Source organism: Sminthopsis crassicaudata, chromosome 1 (assembly GCF_048593235.1).
Source record: "Sminthopsis crassicaudata isolate SCR6 chromosome 1, ASM4859323v1, whole genome shotgun sequence".
Taxonomy (NCBI): Eukaryota; Metazoa; Chordata; class Mammalia; order Dasyuromorphia; family Dasyuridae; genus Sminthopsis; species Sminthopsis crassicaudata.
In genome coordinates, this window is record NC_133617.1 from 609,695,691 (window position 1) to 609,712,747 (window position 17,057).

General features: G+C 33.5%; 1 long non-coding RNA gene across 1 annotated transcript in view; it reads left to right on the forward strand.

Moving 5' to 3' along the window:
* Positions 1 to 467: 467 nt before the first annotated feature.
* The window catches only part of LOC141555525 (uncharacterized), a 108,475-nt gene continuing 91,885 nt past the window's right edge, over positions 468 to 17,057 (forward strand). The window contains exon 1 of the long non-coding RNA XR_012486224.1: positions 468 to 575. This is a non-coding gene — a long non-coding RNA (uncharacterized LOC141555525). The remainder of the gene's footprint in view (positions 576 to 17,057) is intronic.

Here is a 17,057-nt window from a genome sequence, read left to right on the forward strand (position 1 = left end):
CTCTACTTCTTGGAATAAGCATTCTGCAGATGGCAGATTCCCTTGATTCCCTTTCCACCAGTTACTAGTGCTTTTCCCTCTTAAGTTTATCCCTTAACAACTTTGTAGGTATCGTGTACATACTTATTTATTTATATGTTCCTTCCCTTTAGAATTTCAGTTGTAGCCACATATTGGTTGTTGTTCATTGTGTCTGACTCTTTGTGATCCCATTTGGAATTTCCTTGACAAAGATACTGGGCTAGTTTGCTATTTCCTTCTTCAGCTCATTTTCAGATGTGGAAAGTGAGGAAAATAGGGTTAAGTAACTTGCCTGGCTCACAAAATAAGTGTCTGAGGCCATCTTTGCACTGGGAAGATAAGTTTTCCTAACTCCAGGCCTGATCTATATCTGCCTGTACTTATAGCTGCCCATATATACATATAGTTAACAATTTTATTTGTCCTTCATTTTCTAATAGGATCAATGATGTCATGAGCTATTGTCTTGGCTCACACTTGAATTAGATTTAAGTGATGCAAACTTGAAGTGTCATTGACCTCACACTCTGTTCTAGAGTCATCAGAGTCCAAAGGTAAGAGAAAAGTTAAAATTACTGATGGCTTGGGATACAATGAATGACTTTGCCATTTTTATTGTCTGATGAAGCTCTAAGCACCTCACAGTATGTACTTCATCTGCCTTCATGGCTGTTGGAACAAATTGTTTTCCTCTGTCGATTCTGCCAAGGGATGTTTTCTCATGCTCAGGATAAAATCCCCCTATTGCACCAACAGGTTTGAGGTCTATTGGTTACTCTTAGCAGGTGTTAGCCTGTCTGCTGAGACAGTTTTTACCAGAGTATGGTCATTATACTTGACACAGCTTCTTGGAGCCACAAGTAGGGGTTGAGTGTCAGATGAACACCAAATGTGGATGAGTATTCCTGAAGACTCTCTGGCAAATACTCATACAAGAGGTGCTGGTTCACCCTGAATACCTTTTATGTGCTTTATAAATTCTTAATGATTGACTTTATCAAACCCACTGTTAATTAGTAGAATAAAGAGGAAAATGATAAAGGTTACCTCATTAAACTAGAATATTGATTTTGTTCATCTGTGAGGTTTGACAATTAAGAAGGATTTATGTGGGAGATCCTAGAGTGAATGAATTAAAGCTTTGATCTGACAGAGACTTCAGAAGTATCTAATCAAATACATTAATTTTAGAGATGAGGTAACTGAGTCCCAAGGACTTTAGGTGACTTGCTAAAACTCAGAGGGTAGGTATTGAATTCATATTCTCATATTCTAGAGCCAGTGGTATTTTAAAACCATATCACATTGTCTTCCTTACAATAAAGAAAAAATGTTGGAAATTTATGTCAGAAGAAATATTGTCTTAAAATTTTGATTTATTGTGGATATTATTCTAAGTCGTCATTTTAATAATTTACTCATGTATGAGCAGCAAACAGGATTCTGGAGAAGAGTCTTACACATTGTAGCTAGGGGATACAGTTCCCTCATTAATTCTTGAGAGAGAAGAATGATGTATAGAAAATGAAAGCCAAATTTGCTACTTGTTTTTAAAAATGACTTTAGTTAGGGTAGGGTAGAAGCAGAAGAAAGTTTAGTTCCTTAAAGGGAGAAAGCTATGAACAGCATATCATTGATGGGAGGTTTTGTCAGGGAATAATCTCTCTTACCTTGGTAGAAACTTTGTCATTTAAAGTTTTTATGTGGTTAAGATCCCATAAAACAATAACATTTTTATTCTGAAAGTTTGCTTCCTTACAGAGCACTAAAATGATACCACCAAAGGGAAAAAGAGTGAATAGGACTCCCTAAGATAGGCAAGGTTTGGCACTTCATCCTTCTCACGGGGTAGATGGTATAGGTAAAATATTGGCCTTAGAGTCAGGAAAAACTGAATTTAAATGATGGTTTAGATACTTGCAAGCTGTGTGATGCCCGACAAGTTACTTAACTTCCTTGTACCTCATGATCCAACCATTCTGGAGAGCAATTTGGAACTATGCCCAAGGGGCTATAAAACTGTACATACCATTTGACCCAGCAGTGTCTACTCCTGGGTCTATACCCAAGAAAATCATAAAGGAGGGAAAAGGACCCACATGTGCAAAAATGTTTATAGAAGCTCTTTGTGCAGTGGCAAAGAATTGGAAAATTAATAAATTATGGCATATGAAAGTAATGGAATATTATTGTTCTATTAAAAAATGAACAAGATGATTTTAGAAAGTATTGGAAAGATATACACAATCTGATGCTGAGTGAAACAAACATAACCAGGAATATATTGTACACAGTAACAGCAAAATCGTGAGATGATTGGCTATTAAAGACTTGTTTCTTCTCAGTGGTTCAATGATCCAAGGTAATTTCAAAAAACTTTGGATCAAAAATGCCATCTGCATCCAGAAAGAGAACTATGGAGATTTAAGATTTAATATAAATCCATTCTGTGTTCACTTTTTTGTTTTTTTTTTCCTCTTGTGTTTTTTTTTTTGTTCTGATTTTTCTCTCCCAACATGATTCATTAAGAAATGTGTATTTTAAAAGGTAATATGCATGTATAACCAGAAAATAAAACAATTAAAAAGTATTTTAAAAAATCTTCTTGTACCTCAGTTTCTCCATATATAAAATGACAATAATAATACCACCTACTTAACAAGCTTATTTAAGAATAAAATTAGATGATAAAATGGATACTTTATCAACCTTAAAATATCATTATATAAATCTATTTATATATATATATATATATATATATATGTATATTTATTATATAAATTTAATTATGAGTATTATCATTATTCTGTGGAATGCTCAGCTTTTGGAATAGAGACAGAGACTCTGCTTCTCATTTTTAGAAGTAACTGATAGGGTAAATAGTAATTTAAAGAAAAATGGCATCAGTTTTGGAGTTATATGCTTGTTGAGGTAAATTCCAAAGAGATATTCCTTGAGTACAGGTGTGATCATCTCATTATGGCTCAGTAAACTCTAATGGCTTCCTATTGCTTCTAAGATCACAGAATAGCTTCACGGTTGGATTTTTAAAGCCTTTCACAATGTGACCCCAATTTATCCTTTAGGCTTCATTAATCATTATGCTTCTCCCTAACATTTTACAATCTAGCCAAACTGATATTCCTAATTTCATATGCAGAATTACATTTCTCTTCTCTATGCCTTTTACTTAGCCATCCTTCATGACTGGAATATACTCTTGCTTCACCTCTGCCTTGTAGTGTCTCTTAGGACCTTCAAGACTATCACATTTTATATGAAATGTTTCCTGAATCTCCTAGCTGTAGGATCTTTTCTAGTTTTTTCCTTAAAATGCATTAAAATTTTTTATTTGATTAGAAAGAGTAAGAGCTTTATTTTGTATCCATACACATTGTTCTTTTTGATAGAATATAATGTTGTTGAGAGAAGGATCATTTCATTCTTTGCATTGCTATCCCTGCCAGTTAGAGTGCTTGGAACATCGTAAGTATTATTATGTTCTTTTTATGTAATTAATTCTGCCAAATATAAGATCAGTGCAAGACAAATTGAATTTTAAGAAGGAAATGGTGGGGGAAGAAGGTGGATGTCTAAATCTTCCCCCTCTTTGAAGTAGTACAGGTCATAAAAAGAGGGTCCCGTATTCAAGATGGGCTTCAGAAAAGAAATATACCACATTCTGGAAACTACGTGGATGCCCATCAATTGGAGATTGGATGAATAAATTGTGGTATATGAATATTATGGAATATTATTGTTCTGTAAGAAGTGACCAACAGGATGATTTCAGAAAGACCTGGAGAGACTTAAATGAACTGATGCTGAGTAAAATGAGCAGGAACAGGAGATCTTTGTATACTTCAACAACAATACTACATAATGATCAATTCTGATGGATGTGGCCATGTTCAACAATGAGATGAGCCAAATCAGTTCCAATAGAGCAATAATGAACTAAACCAGCTACACCCAGTGAAAGAACTTTAGGAGATGATTATGAACCACTACATGAACACTACCCTCTAATTTTGTCCGCCTACATTTTGGATTTCCTTCACAGGCCAATTGTACATTATTTCAAAGTTTGATTCTTTTTGTACAGCAAAACATCTGATTGGGCATGCATACATATATTGTATTTAATTTATACTCTTAACATATTTAACATGTATTGGTCAACCTGCCATCTTGGGGGGGGGGAAGGAGGGGAAAAATGAGAACAAAAGGTTTGGCAATTGTCAATGTTGTGAAATTACCCATGCATATATCTGGTAAATAAAAACTATTAAAATATAAAAAATATATATATGATACATTTCAGGAAAAGAGAATATATCTTACTTAGAGATTAGACTGGGGTGAGGAGCTTATTATAGCAGGGATTATGCAGACCATCAGACCTTAAAATATTGCCTAGTCAAATTTATATCAGATTAGATATTTGAGTACCTTTGTTTAGCATCCATCCCTGACAAAATTGAGATAAGGTGAAGGACACAGAGGATGGATGTACTTTACATTGTATCTGGAAAGATATTTTTGTCCCAAAATAATTAAATTTAAGTTCAGAGATCTGCAATACATAATTACATTGTTTATATTCTTTTGTTTAAATTTTTTGTTATTGAGTTTTTTTTCCCTATTAGAGATTTCTTTTCTTTCTTTCTTTCTTTCTTTCTTTCTTTCTTTCTTTCTTTCTTTCTTTCTTTCTTTCTTTCTTTCTTTCTTTCTTTCTTTCTTTCTTTCTTTCTTTCTTTCTTTTTTTCTTTCTTTCTTTTTTTTTAATGGCATCTGTTTCAATTCTCTCTGAATTAAGTGAAAAGGAATGTTTCTACTCTGGGAAAATGAGAGGATGATAGAGAGGGAAAAAGGGGGAGAGAGAGAGAGACATATATATATATATGTATATATATATATATACATATATATATATATATAGAGAGAGAGACAGAGAGAGAGACAGAGAGAGAGACAGAGACAGAGAGAGAGAGACAGAGAGATAGATAGATAGAGAGGGAGACAAAGAGAGAGAGACAGAGAGTGAGGGACAGAGAGAAAGAGAGAGACAGACAGACAGACAGACAAAGAAACAGAGAGACAGAGACAGAGAGAGAGATAGAGAGAGACAGAGACAGAGACAGAGAAAGATAGAAAGAGAGATAGAGAGAGAGAAAAGAGACAGAGACAAAAAGAAGACAGATATAGATAGACAGACAATAGACAGACAGAAAGATCAATAACTGTTTTGGGTAAAACATGGTGGTGACCATGAACCATAACAACTATCTAAGAGACAGTGACCATAGAAAGGACCAACTTCAAGGAGTAGGAGAAACAGCCAGACTAGGGGTAGATCAAGTGGAAATTCAAAAGGAATGGAAATGGTTCCACATCTGCATGCTGGACACTTCATCCTTGAATCTTAATAGACTTTCTCCCTTCATTTGTCAAAAAAACCCAAAATAATAGTGATCTTTCCTTACCTTTGCTATGCACCCCTTTAGCAATCTGAAATATATGAATCTCATCTCAGAATAATGCTTTTAAATGCATAAACATAAATCACATAAGATTTTAGGGAGACAAATTGTATTGAAATTCAGTTTTCTTTCTTTCTTTTTTTTTTTTTTCTAAGTTCAAAGATCACAGATTAAGAAATACCTTTAGAAAGTAATATATAGATAACATGGAATTTTCCATGTTGAGGATTATTGATGGTATTAATGATACTTATTTCTACTGTGATCAATTTTGCAAACATAATACATATTATCAGCTTCATTGGGAACAAAAGAAAATCAGAAGGACATTTTTGGATGTTTCTTAAGGGAGAAGTGTGATGTCAAAGAAGGTGTACCAGATTTAAAGTCAAAAGACCTGTGTTTGAAGCCCAGGTTTCCCATTTACTACATATGACTTGTTATTTAACTTCTTTGGGTTTATACTTCTGCATATCTAAATAAGGAATTATATTAGGTGTCCTTTAAGGTTACCACCTATAAATTTGCAATCATAATTGTCATAGTTATGATAGGAATAACTGTTTTGGGATCTGTTAAGGACATTTTTGTTGGAAACTTTTCTTGCCAGTTGCTTATGATGGAGACATTTATAAACTGTTCATTAAGACTTTTAACTTCTGGAAGACTACCCCCATAAAGAGATAAGAGAGTTATGAATCATCAGAGAAAATCTGGCAACCTTGTATGCATCTAAAAAAAAAGAACAAAGAAATTTAAAATTTTTTATATGTTGGAACAAGATGGACTCATCATGTAAAGAGTTGAAGTTTTTTTTTTTTTTGCTGATATTCTTCATATTATATCTCATTGTATAAGGAATATCATATTCTGCACAGGACACTTGATAATAACTTAATTTTTATCATCATTTTTGTAATGGAGGCTCAAAAGGAAAAAAAAAAAGGCACAACTCTTAGGTGATATAAAAATAATTCCACCAAAATCATGGAATTTAAATCCTACAACTTAACTTGTGAATTCATTTCAAATTATCAGGCAAGAAAATTTTGGGTATTGCAGGCTTGCATATTTTAACATATATATCCATCTGATTTAGAATTATGATTTGCTTGAAATGTTTAAAATCATACATTGCAATTAAAACCTGTCCCACGACTGGCTACTGAGGTTTGCACCAAACCAAGAGGTAATGTAATATAATACAAAATGTAATGTAAAAGACCCAAGAAATGTTTTTTTGTTTTTTGTTTTTTCCCTAAAATCAATCAATCTATGTTGAGCCCTGGTTCTGGTTCTGCTTCCTCCTAGAGATGGGACCATGAGCAAATCTCACTTCTCCGAGTTTTAGTTAGCTCATCTGTAAAATGAGGGGTATGAACTAGGTGATTTCTTAGGTCCTTTCTCTAAATTCTCTCATCTACAAACTATTCTATTAAAACCAGCTAACTATGTTGCAAATGTATTCATTTATTGCTCTCAAAGAATGCAGTTCAGAGTACTTTCTCTGCCACATTTGGATTGGTATACTATTTCCTGATTTCTCCTCCTTCCATCACCCTCAGAAAAAGAGCTTGCTTTCTATTTTCATGGAAAAGTAGACACCATTCTTCATAAGTCTTCTTTTCCCTAAACCACAGGATACCCCTCTTCACCATCCTCTCTCTTTTATGTCTCTGTTTCTCTCTGCTTCCCTTTGTCTCTGTCTATGTGTCTCTGTCTGTCTTTTCCCCCTAAATCTTGATAAGGAAGTGGAGCTTCTTCTGACAAAGGCTAATTCTTTTATTTAATCTCTTCATCCTAATCGCTTCAATCTCCTCCTGGAGTGCATCTCCTACAACCTTGCTTATCTTAATCTTCAATCTCCCTTGATTTCTGTTTCCCCACTCTATCATACTACACTTTTCCATTTCAAAGTTAAAATTCCTTGAAAGCTTGGTTCATATTCATTACCTATATTTTTAAATTTTATGCCCACTTCTCGAACTTTTACAATCTGATAACCCCAATTTTCAACTGAAACCACTGTTTTTATGCTTAGCAAACATCTTGAAACTCCTAAATCCTTTTCTCCATATTTCTACATAATTTCTCCATAACACCAACCTCTCAAGCATTCCTACTTTTTGGATTTCCTCTCCTCTCTTTTCTTCTTTACTTCAAGCACCTTTCTATAATATTTTTCCAATCTTCTTTGCTAGATTATCATTATATTTTGACCCACTAAATGTAGATGTCCCCAAAAACTTTGCCTTTGATGTTCATCTTCTACATTTTCTTCTTTAATGGTTTCAACTCTTGTGGTTTGAATTATTATTGCTAGGTATATGATTCTCAAATTCATAATCCTACTTTAGTTCTCTCCTAAACTCTAATATTATCTTGCCAATTATTTGCTAGACATTTCTATATGGATGTACTATAGACATCTCAAACTCAGAATGTCTAATTGAAATATCTCCAAACTTCTCAATTTGTATCCCCAGCACTTGTATATGTAGTATATAATAGACACAATAATTGATCTTGCTTCCTTCCATCCTTCCTTTCTCCCTTTCTCACTCCCACCCTCCCTCCTTATCTTCCTTCCTTTTATTCCCTTTATCATCTTTTGTCCTTTCTATTGCAATAATATCTAAATAGGTCTCCTTCCAGTCTCTCTCCTCTTCAAACCTTCTACAAATGTGACAAATCAATAGTCATAAAATACTGATTTTACTCATTTTTCTCTCTAATAAAAGAAAATCTTCATTAACCTTCCCACTACCTCTTTGATAAAATACCAACTAATCAACTTTGCATATGAAGCTCAGATCTGTGCCCCACCTCCCTTTCTGGGATTACTTTTCTGCCCTTCTCTCCTCATGTACAAAATCTGTACTAGCCAAACTAACCTATTAGCTGTTTTCTGAATATGACACTCCATCTTGCTCTTTCCATGGTTTTACACAAGTGATCTACCACAATTGTAATACTTTCCCTCTACTTTGTAGATTATCTACTTTTATAGCATATCTCAGGTGCCATCTTTGCCAGCATGTCCTTCCTGACAATTCTTGTTCTATGATCTCTTTACTAAAACATTTATCAGCACATCAGTAGTTCTAAGTACTTTTTCTCTGTTATAATTACTTCATATTATATTATATGCACTTTGTAGTTACTTATTTGTGCATGTGTTTTATTTTCCTAGTAGAATTTAAGTTACTTGAGGGCAGAGAAACTTTTTGATTTGTTTTGTTTCTACCACTACAAGTGAGGGATTGCCAGCCTTTATCACAGGGTTTTAACCATACTAAATTCTTCATGAATATTTATTTAACTAAATTGAACTGTCTTACAGAAGAAAAGTGGACCTTTAAATGTTTCTGTTCAGAATTTTTAAAAATTAAATTCATTGTGTTATGAAACAATTCTTCTTAAAGAAGAATTTTTCTTAATAGCTCAAGGGTGAAGAAAATGGATGACTAGAGTAGTTTGCTCCTTATAAGATAGATAAGAGACTACAGCAATTTCCTTAAGAGTCTTTGGCTTACTGAATTTGATTTAAGACTCTAATTCATTCTTGGAAATAGCTCCTTAATGCCCTCTACCTCTTGGTAGAGAGTTGATGCACTAGCAGTTCGGAATGAGCCATGAATGTTCAGATACGACCAATGTGCTGATATGTTTTTCTTTTCATAACTTATTGTAGCTTATTTACAATTTATTATAATATTATATATGATACATAATAATATAATATTATAAAGGCTTCTAATTGGCAGGTTGGGGTAATTTAAGGAGAAATGCTAGAAATGCTTGGAAACAATATAAAGAAAACATTCAGTATATGAAAGAAAATGAATAAACAAACAACTAAAATAAATAAAAATAAATAAATAAAATAAAATAAATAAAAATTTCAGAAGAGGATATAAACATTAAATTTGTTAAATTTAATATGCACTTAAAATGGTATGTAACAAGAATTCAGTTTCCCAAATAACCCTTTTCTTTGTATATTGAAATGCTTGTGTTAAATACAAAATACATATATATGTTTGTGTGTGTGTGTGTGTATATATATGTATATACATATATATATATATATACATATGTTATATATAAACTTATATATATTATAAAATAATTGCTTACATACTTTCCCAAGACAAGAACATATATCTCAGACATTAGAGTTCCCAACTCAGTCCAATAAAGATGCTTCCTTCTCCAATTGCAAGATCTCAGAAAACTCTTCCAAGCAGTGCAGTAGGAGAATCAGACTAGTGAGAAAGGAATTTGAGCACTAACATTTTATTTTTTTTTTTCAACTGACTGAATTCCACAGACTTTAAAACGGACTCCACTTTCAGGAACTGCTTGGCTACCAGACTTAAAACGTCTGTGGCTGTTTGCAAAAGGTCCACAACCCGTTTGTCTCTTCAAACCCTCTCTTTCCCCTTTATTTGCCTTTGATAATGTGTGGTAAATGTGGCATCATAAAAGCACACACTGCTTGAAAAATCTACTTCCTTGTCAGGCTGCAAGTTTATGCTCTGAGGGATCCGAAGCTTATCACCCTGCTCCTGGACAGAGATGCATGGTTGGCCATGCTCTGGCCATTAACCATTAACTGTGAAACCTCCTAATGCCAGACAGTAACATTTGCAGCCACTGGGACTTAGTCCTCCTCCACTTTGAGGGAAGTGAGGAACTACTATAAAATGTTCAAATTAATCATCCTCTCTGCCCTTGGAGAGAGGAAAAAAGAGGGGGAAATGATGAGGGAAGGGGATTGAAACACTCAAGTCATAAAACCAGATGGTACAATGTATTTATATAAGCTGTTTGCCCAGAAACCCAACCAGATTTCCAAACACTGAATCAATATTTGAGGGTTCAGAGCCAGCTGTTTTTCAGGATGCCGTTAAGTGACTAAAGCACATCAGGTTTCAAATTAGACACATCCTCTGGCCTGGGTCTGCACCTGCATTCCCCTGTTTCACAGCAGCCAGGTGAACACTTGGGCCTTTCTCCATAGCATTCAACGGGCCTTATGCAGATTATTACAGCACAGTCCCGATTCCCTCTGAAGAGTTTTATTCATTTAGGGCTGGCAATAACTAACTAATGGACTGTTTATTTGCCAGGCCAGCTTCTCTTCCTGAGGGTTGGTGGGGTCCCTGCTCTATGCATATGTTTTAGGATGCATTTGCCATGTCATAGTTACCAGGATCCTCATGAGTTTACACTTGATATGCAGCCATAAACCTTGTAACAATTAAAGAGATACATCAGGCTTCTTCCTGCCACATGGCAGAAAAGAATTTACAAATAAATGGGTAATGAGACACACAAAAATCTAATTATATCAGCATGGGCCCAGCAGTGGATTACATGTCTGTGATCTGAGCAGAAACTTTGATAAATCTTGAGTTCAATCCCAGAAGAATAGCACGAGGCTATTTTTACAAACATTCATGTGTATACTATATTTCTATTTGTTGTGTATGTTGTATATACATTGTATACACTCTACATCATCATATGTAACAACATATGACATGATAATATAACACACTAGAATTGATATTTTATACTTATATGTGTTGTTCCTTGGATTTAGTTGTGTTGCACTTTGTGAACCCATTTGGGATTTTCTTGGCAAAAGATATTGGACATTTTCTTCTCCAGCTCATTTTGCAGATGAGGAAATTGATGCAAACATAGTTAAGTGATTTGTGTAGTCTCATAGCTAGGATCAAATTAGATTTGAATTTAGGATTACGGGGCTTCCTGGCTCCAGACCCAGAGCTCTGAGCACCATGGCGCCACCTAGTGTCGATCTATATATTACCTAATAATTACATGTGTAAATATATTTAATGGGTTAATAAAAACATGTAATTTATAACTGAGAAGGGATGATGTAGTCGTCATGTTATAAATGAAGAAACTGAGAAGTGGAGAACATTAAGGTATGTCCAAGGTCATTGTTACTTAATTAATTACTTAATTGTTATTAAGTAGAAAAGCTAGAATTCAAACCCAGGGTTTTTAATTCCAAATCCATTGCACCATCATTATTGCTCCAGTAGAGGGCGAACTTAGCCCTGTAAAATCACAGATCTGCGCTAAACAGCAGAAGCAGTTCTTTTAAGACTAAGTAAAACCAACTTGCTATATTCTAAGGATCTGTGAAAATAGCTTATCATTTCTTAGAGCAGTATAGTTTAGTGGAAAGAACGCTATACTGGGAGCTAATTCCAGTCCCAGTTCAGCCATTTATAAAACTGTTGTTTATTCTTTTCAATCATGAAACATCATTTTGTGACCTCATTTGAGGTTTTCTTGGCAAAGATACTGAAGTGGTTTGCTATTTCTTCTCCCACCCATTTTGCAGATGAGGAAACTGAGGCAAAAAAGGTTAAGTGACTTACCCAGGATCTTACATTTAGTATGAAAGATAAGGTTTTCCCTATTTTTTAACTGTGGCATTAGGGAAATTATTTAACACACATAAGTTTCTTACAAGACAAAGCTATGACTAAATACAGTATTTGCATTGACAAGTAAAATAGTGAATTTGTGCTATTATTACAATTACTTTTTTTTTGCCTTGAATAAATATAACTTTTAAATGAAGGTGTTTCCCTTTGGTCTCATTCTACTTTCAATACATTTAATCTAGGATGGACATCTCCTTTCTCAGTTCTGCTCTCTGTTGTAAGCTTATGATCCCACCAGTGAAAGAATGAAGTACATGAAGCAGTTTTAATCCATAGTTTAGGTTGCAGTTTTCCAGTGTTGAAGTGCATATGCCTTATATATGTAAAAAGAACGTCATAAGAAAAAAAAGTATCTGCTCTCAAAATATGGTCAACTTCCCTAATTAGTCTTATTAGGAATTCACACTAAAATATGATTTGCTACTATGCTATTCTTGCTCCCTCCGTACTTAATTAAAAAAAAAAAATGGAATGTGCTCCTAAAATTGCAAGATGCTGTTTATCTCATTTTCATTACCTGTTACTGAAAGTAGGGACTCATCTAATTTACCTTCAACTACCTATCTTCCAAGAAGTGCCTAGTCAATACAGCAATTCAATAGAAATGTTTAGAAAAAGAGATATTGAGCAAATAAGACTTTTAGTGTCTGTGTGTACTCACCCAATGCCAATGCTATAAGTTCCTAGAACAATTAAATAGAGTGAAATAAACTCTTCCAGTTTGCTAGTATGAAGTCTCAGAAATACAATATAAATAAATATTTATCTTTACAAATATTAAAATAATTTTCTGAAGCAATCTAGTTGGATTTAATCCTATTAAAATCCACTGGAATTTATGCAAGTTGAAGGACTTAAGTGAATAATATTCTTCCACATTTTCCTTTAACAAATCACTCAACTAAAAAGTACTTTAGAAACATTTAGTGCAAATCCCTCACTTGACATATGAAGAAACTGATCTAATTGTGATCAGATAAGATAAAAATGTAAAATGTTCTATAAACGTTAGTGCACTGATACATATTCACCTGAGATCTTTCATTCCCATATTTGGTTAGATGGGGGTCAGAAAGAAAATAGTAACAAATTCATATTTTCCTGCTATACGTCTATATTTCTTACCTGTCAGACAATTGCTCAGGTAGATGAAATCTAATATTTTGGGTAATTGACAAAAAATATTAATGGCAACTCTTGAAGGACACAGAATGACTGGCATAATGACCAAAATTTAGCATAGTACCTGGAATGTAGTAGACAGTTAATAAATACTAATTGATCAGTTGATATGTATCCCATCTGTTTCCAGCATGGTTTTGATTTCTTCTACATTTTGTGATCTTGTGTATGTCACTCACTCAGTCTCACTGGAAGTTGGTTTCTTCAACTCTAAAAAAATGGGATTAGATTGAATGACTTGTCCATTCCTTTCCATCTTTAGATGTATGATTCTATAATTTGAGATACAATTTTGTATTGAGATTGTGTGTGTGCATGTGTTTTTACATACTATGTACATGCAACATATGCTGGCTTTGTCTTCAATAATTCTCTAATTCAATTATAATTTATTTGTTGAATTCTCAAGGATATTTTTGGCTTTGTGTTTGAAATATATGGATTTGCCATATATTCATTCATAAATAATACTAAGCCTTATGTATAATTCTAGCAGGTTCACCTTGTCTTCCTCAATCCTATGTAGGTATTATTATTATTATTATATTTTTCAATTTAAACAGTTCTGCATTGAACAGTTCATAACACTTCCTGGAACAATCTGCATCAAAAAACATATCCTTTCTGCAAATACTAGAAGTAAGGTCCTGATCTTGTGTCACTACCTTGATCCTTTCCTTTTCTGTAAGAAAATCTGCTTGAGTTCACTTTTTTGTTCTCATGAAAATGGAAATACAGGTCCTTGATGTATTGATGTACTACTGTTATTCCTTTAGTCATTGCCTGGCATTCTGAATAATTTATAGCTTTATTCATTCATTTATTCAATCAGCAGTTATTTTTAAAGTATCTAATATGTACCAGGTACTATGTTAGGCACTGGCAATGCAAAGACAAACCTAAATCAGTTTCTACCTTCAAGGAACTTTATCTGCACATTAAAAGTAAACACAAAAGAATATTGGAAGAATATTCATGATTAGAGAATCAGGAAGATCTTCTGTAGCTGGTAGCACTTGAACTGAACCTTGAAGGTAGCTAAAATTTCTAAGTAACAAGGCATGGAGGAAAGATACTTTTCTAGACATAGATAAAAACAAAAATGGGAATTGAAGTACTGTAAATAGAGAATGATAAGTAAGGCATTATTGCTATTATAGTGAGTGTATGTGAAAAGAGAACTGTGTTCAGTTTAATTAAATAATATCTTTTCTTTGTCCATAATTTCCAGCAAGGTTCCCTAAATCATATATTTACTTAAATGAGTGATGAAAAATATATCGTATAATCAAAGAACAGCATCCAGATCTATGAAATCTGAGTCCTGGACTCCACTGTCTTTTCCCCTAGATATGACAATGCCTCTTCCTCTGTGACTTAGATTCTATTTCTGGGACTAGGTACCAATGGAAAAAGAAGCACTGTCCATAGAAAAGAACTGAATATAGTGATAAAGAAATTTAGTAAATTTGCTGTAGCTTAAGAGTATGACACAAGTAGAGTGTGTAGAAAATGCATATCTATGATGCATATCTATGTATATATGTACATAAGTATATAATGTACATGTGTATATATGTATATATATATATAGTAGGCATTATTTCTCTTGTATGTGTAGATAGATACATGGACAGACAGCATATAGACAGACAGAAATGATTAGATTAAGGTAGACGAATCAGGAAACTACTTGGGTGCACACAGTGCTTTGCCATTATATCAAAAAATTATTCTTAGATTTTTTTTTGGTTGTAATTCAACTTTTGTTTATAACAATAAGGTACCAGATGCTATATGGAATCAAGATACAGCCTCAGAAATGAACAAAGGACTGATTATCTCATATGATCCAAATAGTGTTTTATAAAGGGTTACTCTGTAAGTCTCTTGATAGTGTACAAAATCTGAAGATATCATTTGAGTAACCATTATGTAGAAATTAAAGATAATTGTCACTATGTTCCTGACCTTTGTGTCATCTTCCACCAGAAGGTACCACTTGCTTTACTAGACACTAACCAAATGTCTTTTTATTTTCTTTTGTTTTTCTAACAGCCTTTCCTTGACAGGAAATTCATTGGTATTTCTTATGGGGAAAAAAAAAAAAAAAAAAAAAAAAAAAGAGAGAGATGCTCTCTGCTTATACATTATGGTTCTATATTGAAAGTTCAGGAAGTTCCAACAGATTTTGAGAAGCTCAGATTTGCTTGCATGTTGGTTAGTTCCTACTTTCTGACATCTTTCCTAATGGTACTTTCTTCTAGTCTCCTATTAGAAGGCAGCGCTTAATCGAAGAGAAGGTCACAGCCCATTTCACTTGCTCTAGAAAGGTCATTCAAAACCCAGCAATTTCAAAGAGAACCAAAGAAGTAATTAAGCTGCCAATAATTACAGAAGACTCTTGCCGAATAAATTGTCCTTAACCCCTATTTATTTTGGTCAAGAAACATTTTACAGGATTTTATTTTTATCTATGACTGTGCTACAAGCTAATTCCTCCTTGTACTTTGAAACAAAGTCAGGGGAGAAAAATGATACACTAAGTAAAAAAAAAAGACAACTTTTAGGTTGTGCTTAGAGATACATCACTTATACACTCATGAATGTACAATTGTACAATCATAGGAACTGGAGGGAGATTAGGAAGGAGAAAATGACAGTTAAATATATACACAGATGCATATATGTTATAAATAATTTTAATGTTTAGTGTTTTTTCTATAGTTATATAAATTCATAATTTTGACATAGCAGCCCAGAAGGAGCAACTTGCCATATCAGCTCTATGATATATTAACTATTTCTGTAAAAGAATCATTTCAAAAGATATCAGAATAAAAACAAAATATATTACAAAGTCAGTTATGGAATTGTGTCAGTTTTGGGGGGCTTAATTATACCTTGATAATAAGGGGAATTCTATTAGTATGGAACAAGGACTAAATTATTACTAGAAAATAAGAGCAATGATTTTTAAAATATAGTTTGGAAAATAGAATCAAGATGGTGTCCAGTTTTTTGTTTTTTTTTGTCCAGTTCACCCAACATGTTCTACTATAACATTCCAGGCCAAATTTTGATGGGAAAAGCCAAGGGAAAGTCAAAATCATCAACTTTCCTAGCCTGGGGAAGCTTAGGAAGAAAGAAAAATCTGTACACATTGGAATAGGAGCTAGCTAGGAGCATAGTGCAGCAACAGTAGAGGTTGGGGCTGAAATTGAATATCAGGAAAAAAAGCACTGGGGTGGAGTCCCAGAGGACCCCTAAACTAGTACTGGGAGCAAGATCAGATGTCTTCTGGTACCCTACAAACTATTAGCCAGTTCCAGGTCACAGATCCAGGGTGGAGAGGAGTGATTGTGAGGCAACATACCAAAATTTCTAGAACATATCTAAAGCAGTGCTTAGTAGGAAATTCATATCTCTAAATGCTTACAAAATAAACAGGAGGAATTTAACAAACTTGACATGTAACTAAAAAATCTCTCAGAAACAGCCCCTTCCAATTCTAAAAAATGTGGAATATAATACCAATCCATGAAGGATGGAAGAACATTTTTTAAAATAAGCATTTAATAAATATCCCAACATTATTAAAAAAAAAAAATGTCTTAACCATTACCATCTTTTCTTCCTCAGTCACAACTTGTACAATTCTCATTATTTGGAAAGTTTTGTTTTGTTCCACTTTCCCATGAGATTTTTTTTTTTTTTTTTTTTTAAGGAATAGCCTAGTTTGTGTTTTTATCAACATCCACCAACTTGTTTCATACACATTCAAGAAAATTGAATTTAGAGAGGATAAAGTTATCTTATAAGTCACTTAAGTTTGCCTCAGTTTCTTCATCTTTAAATTGAGCTGGAGTCAGATCAC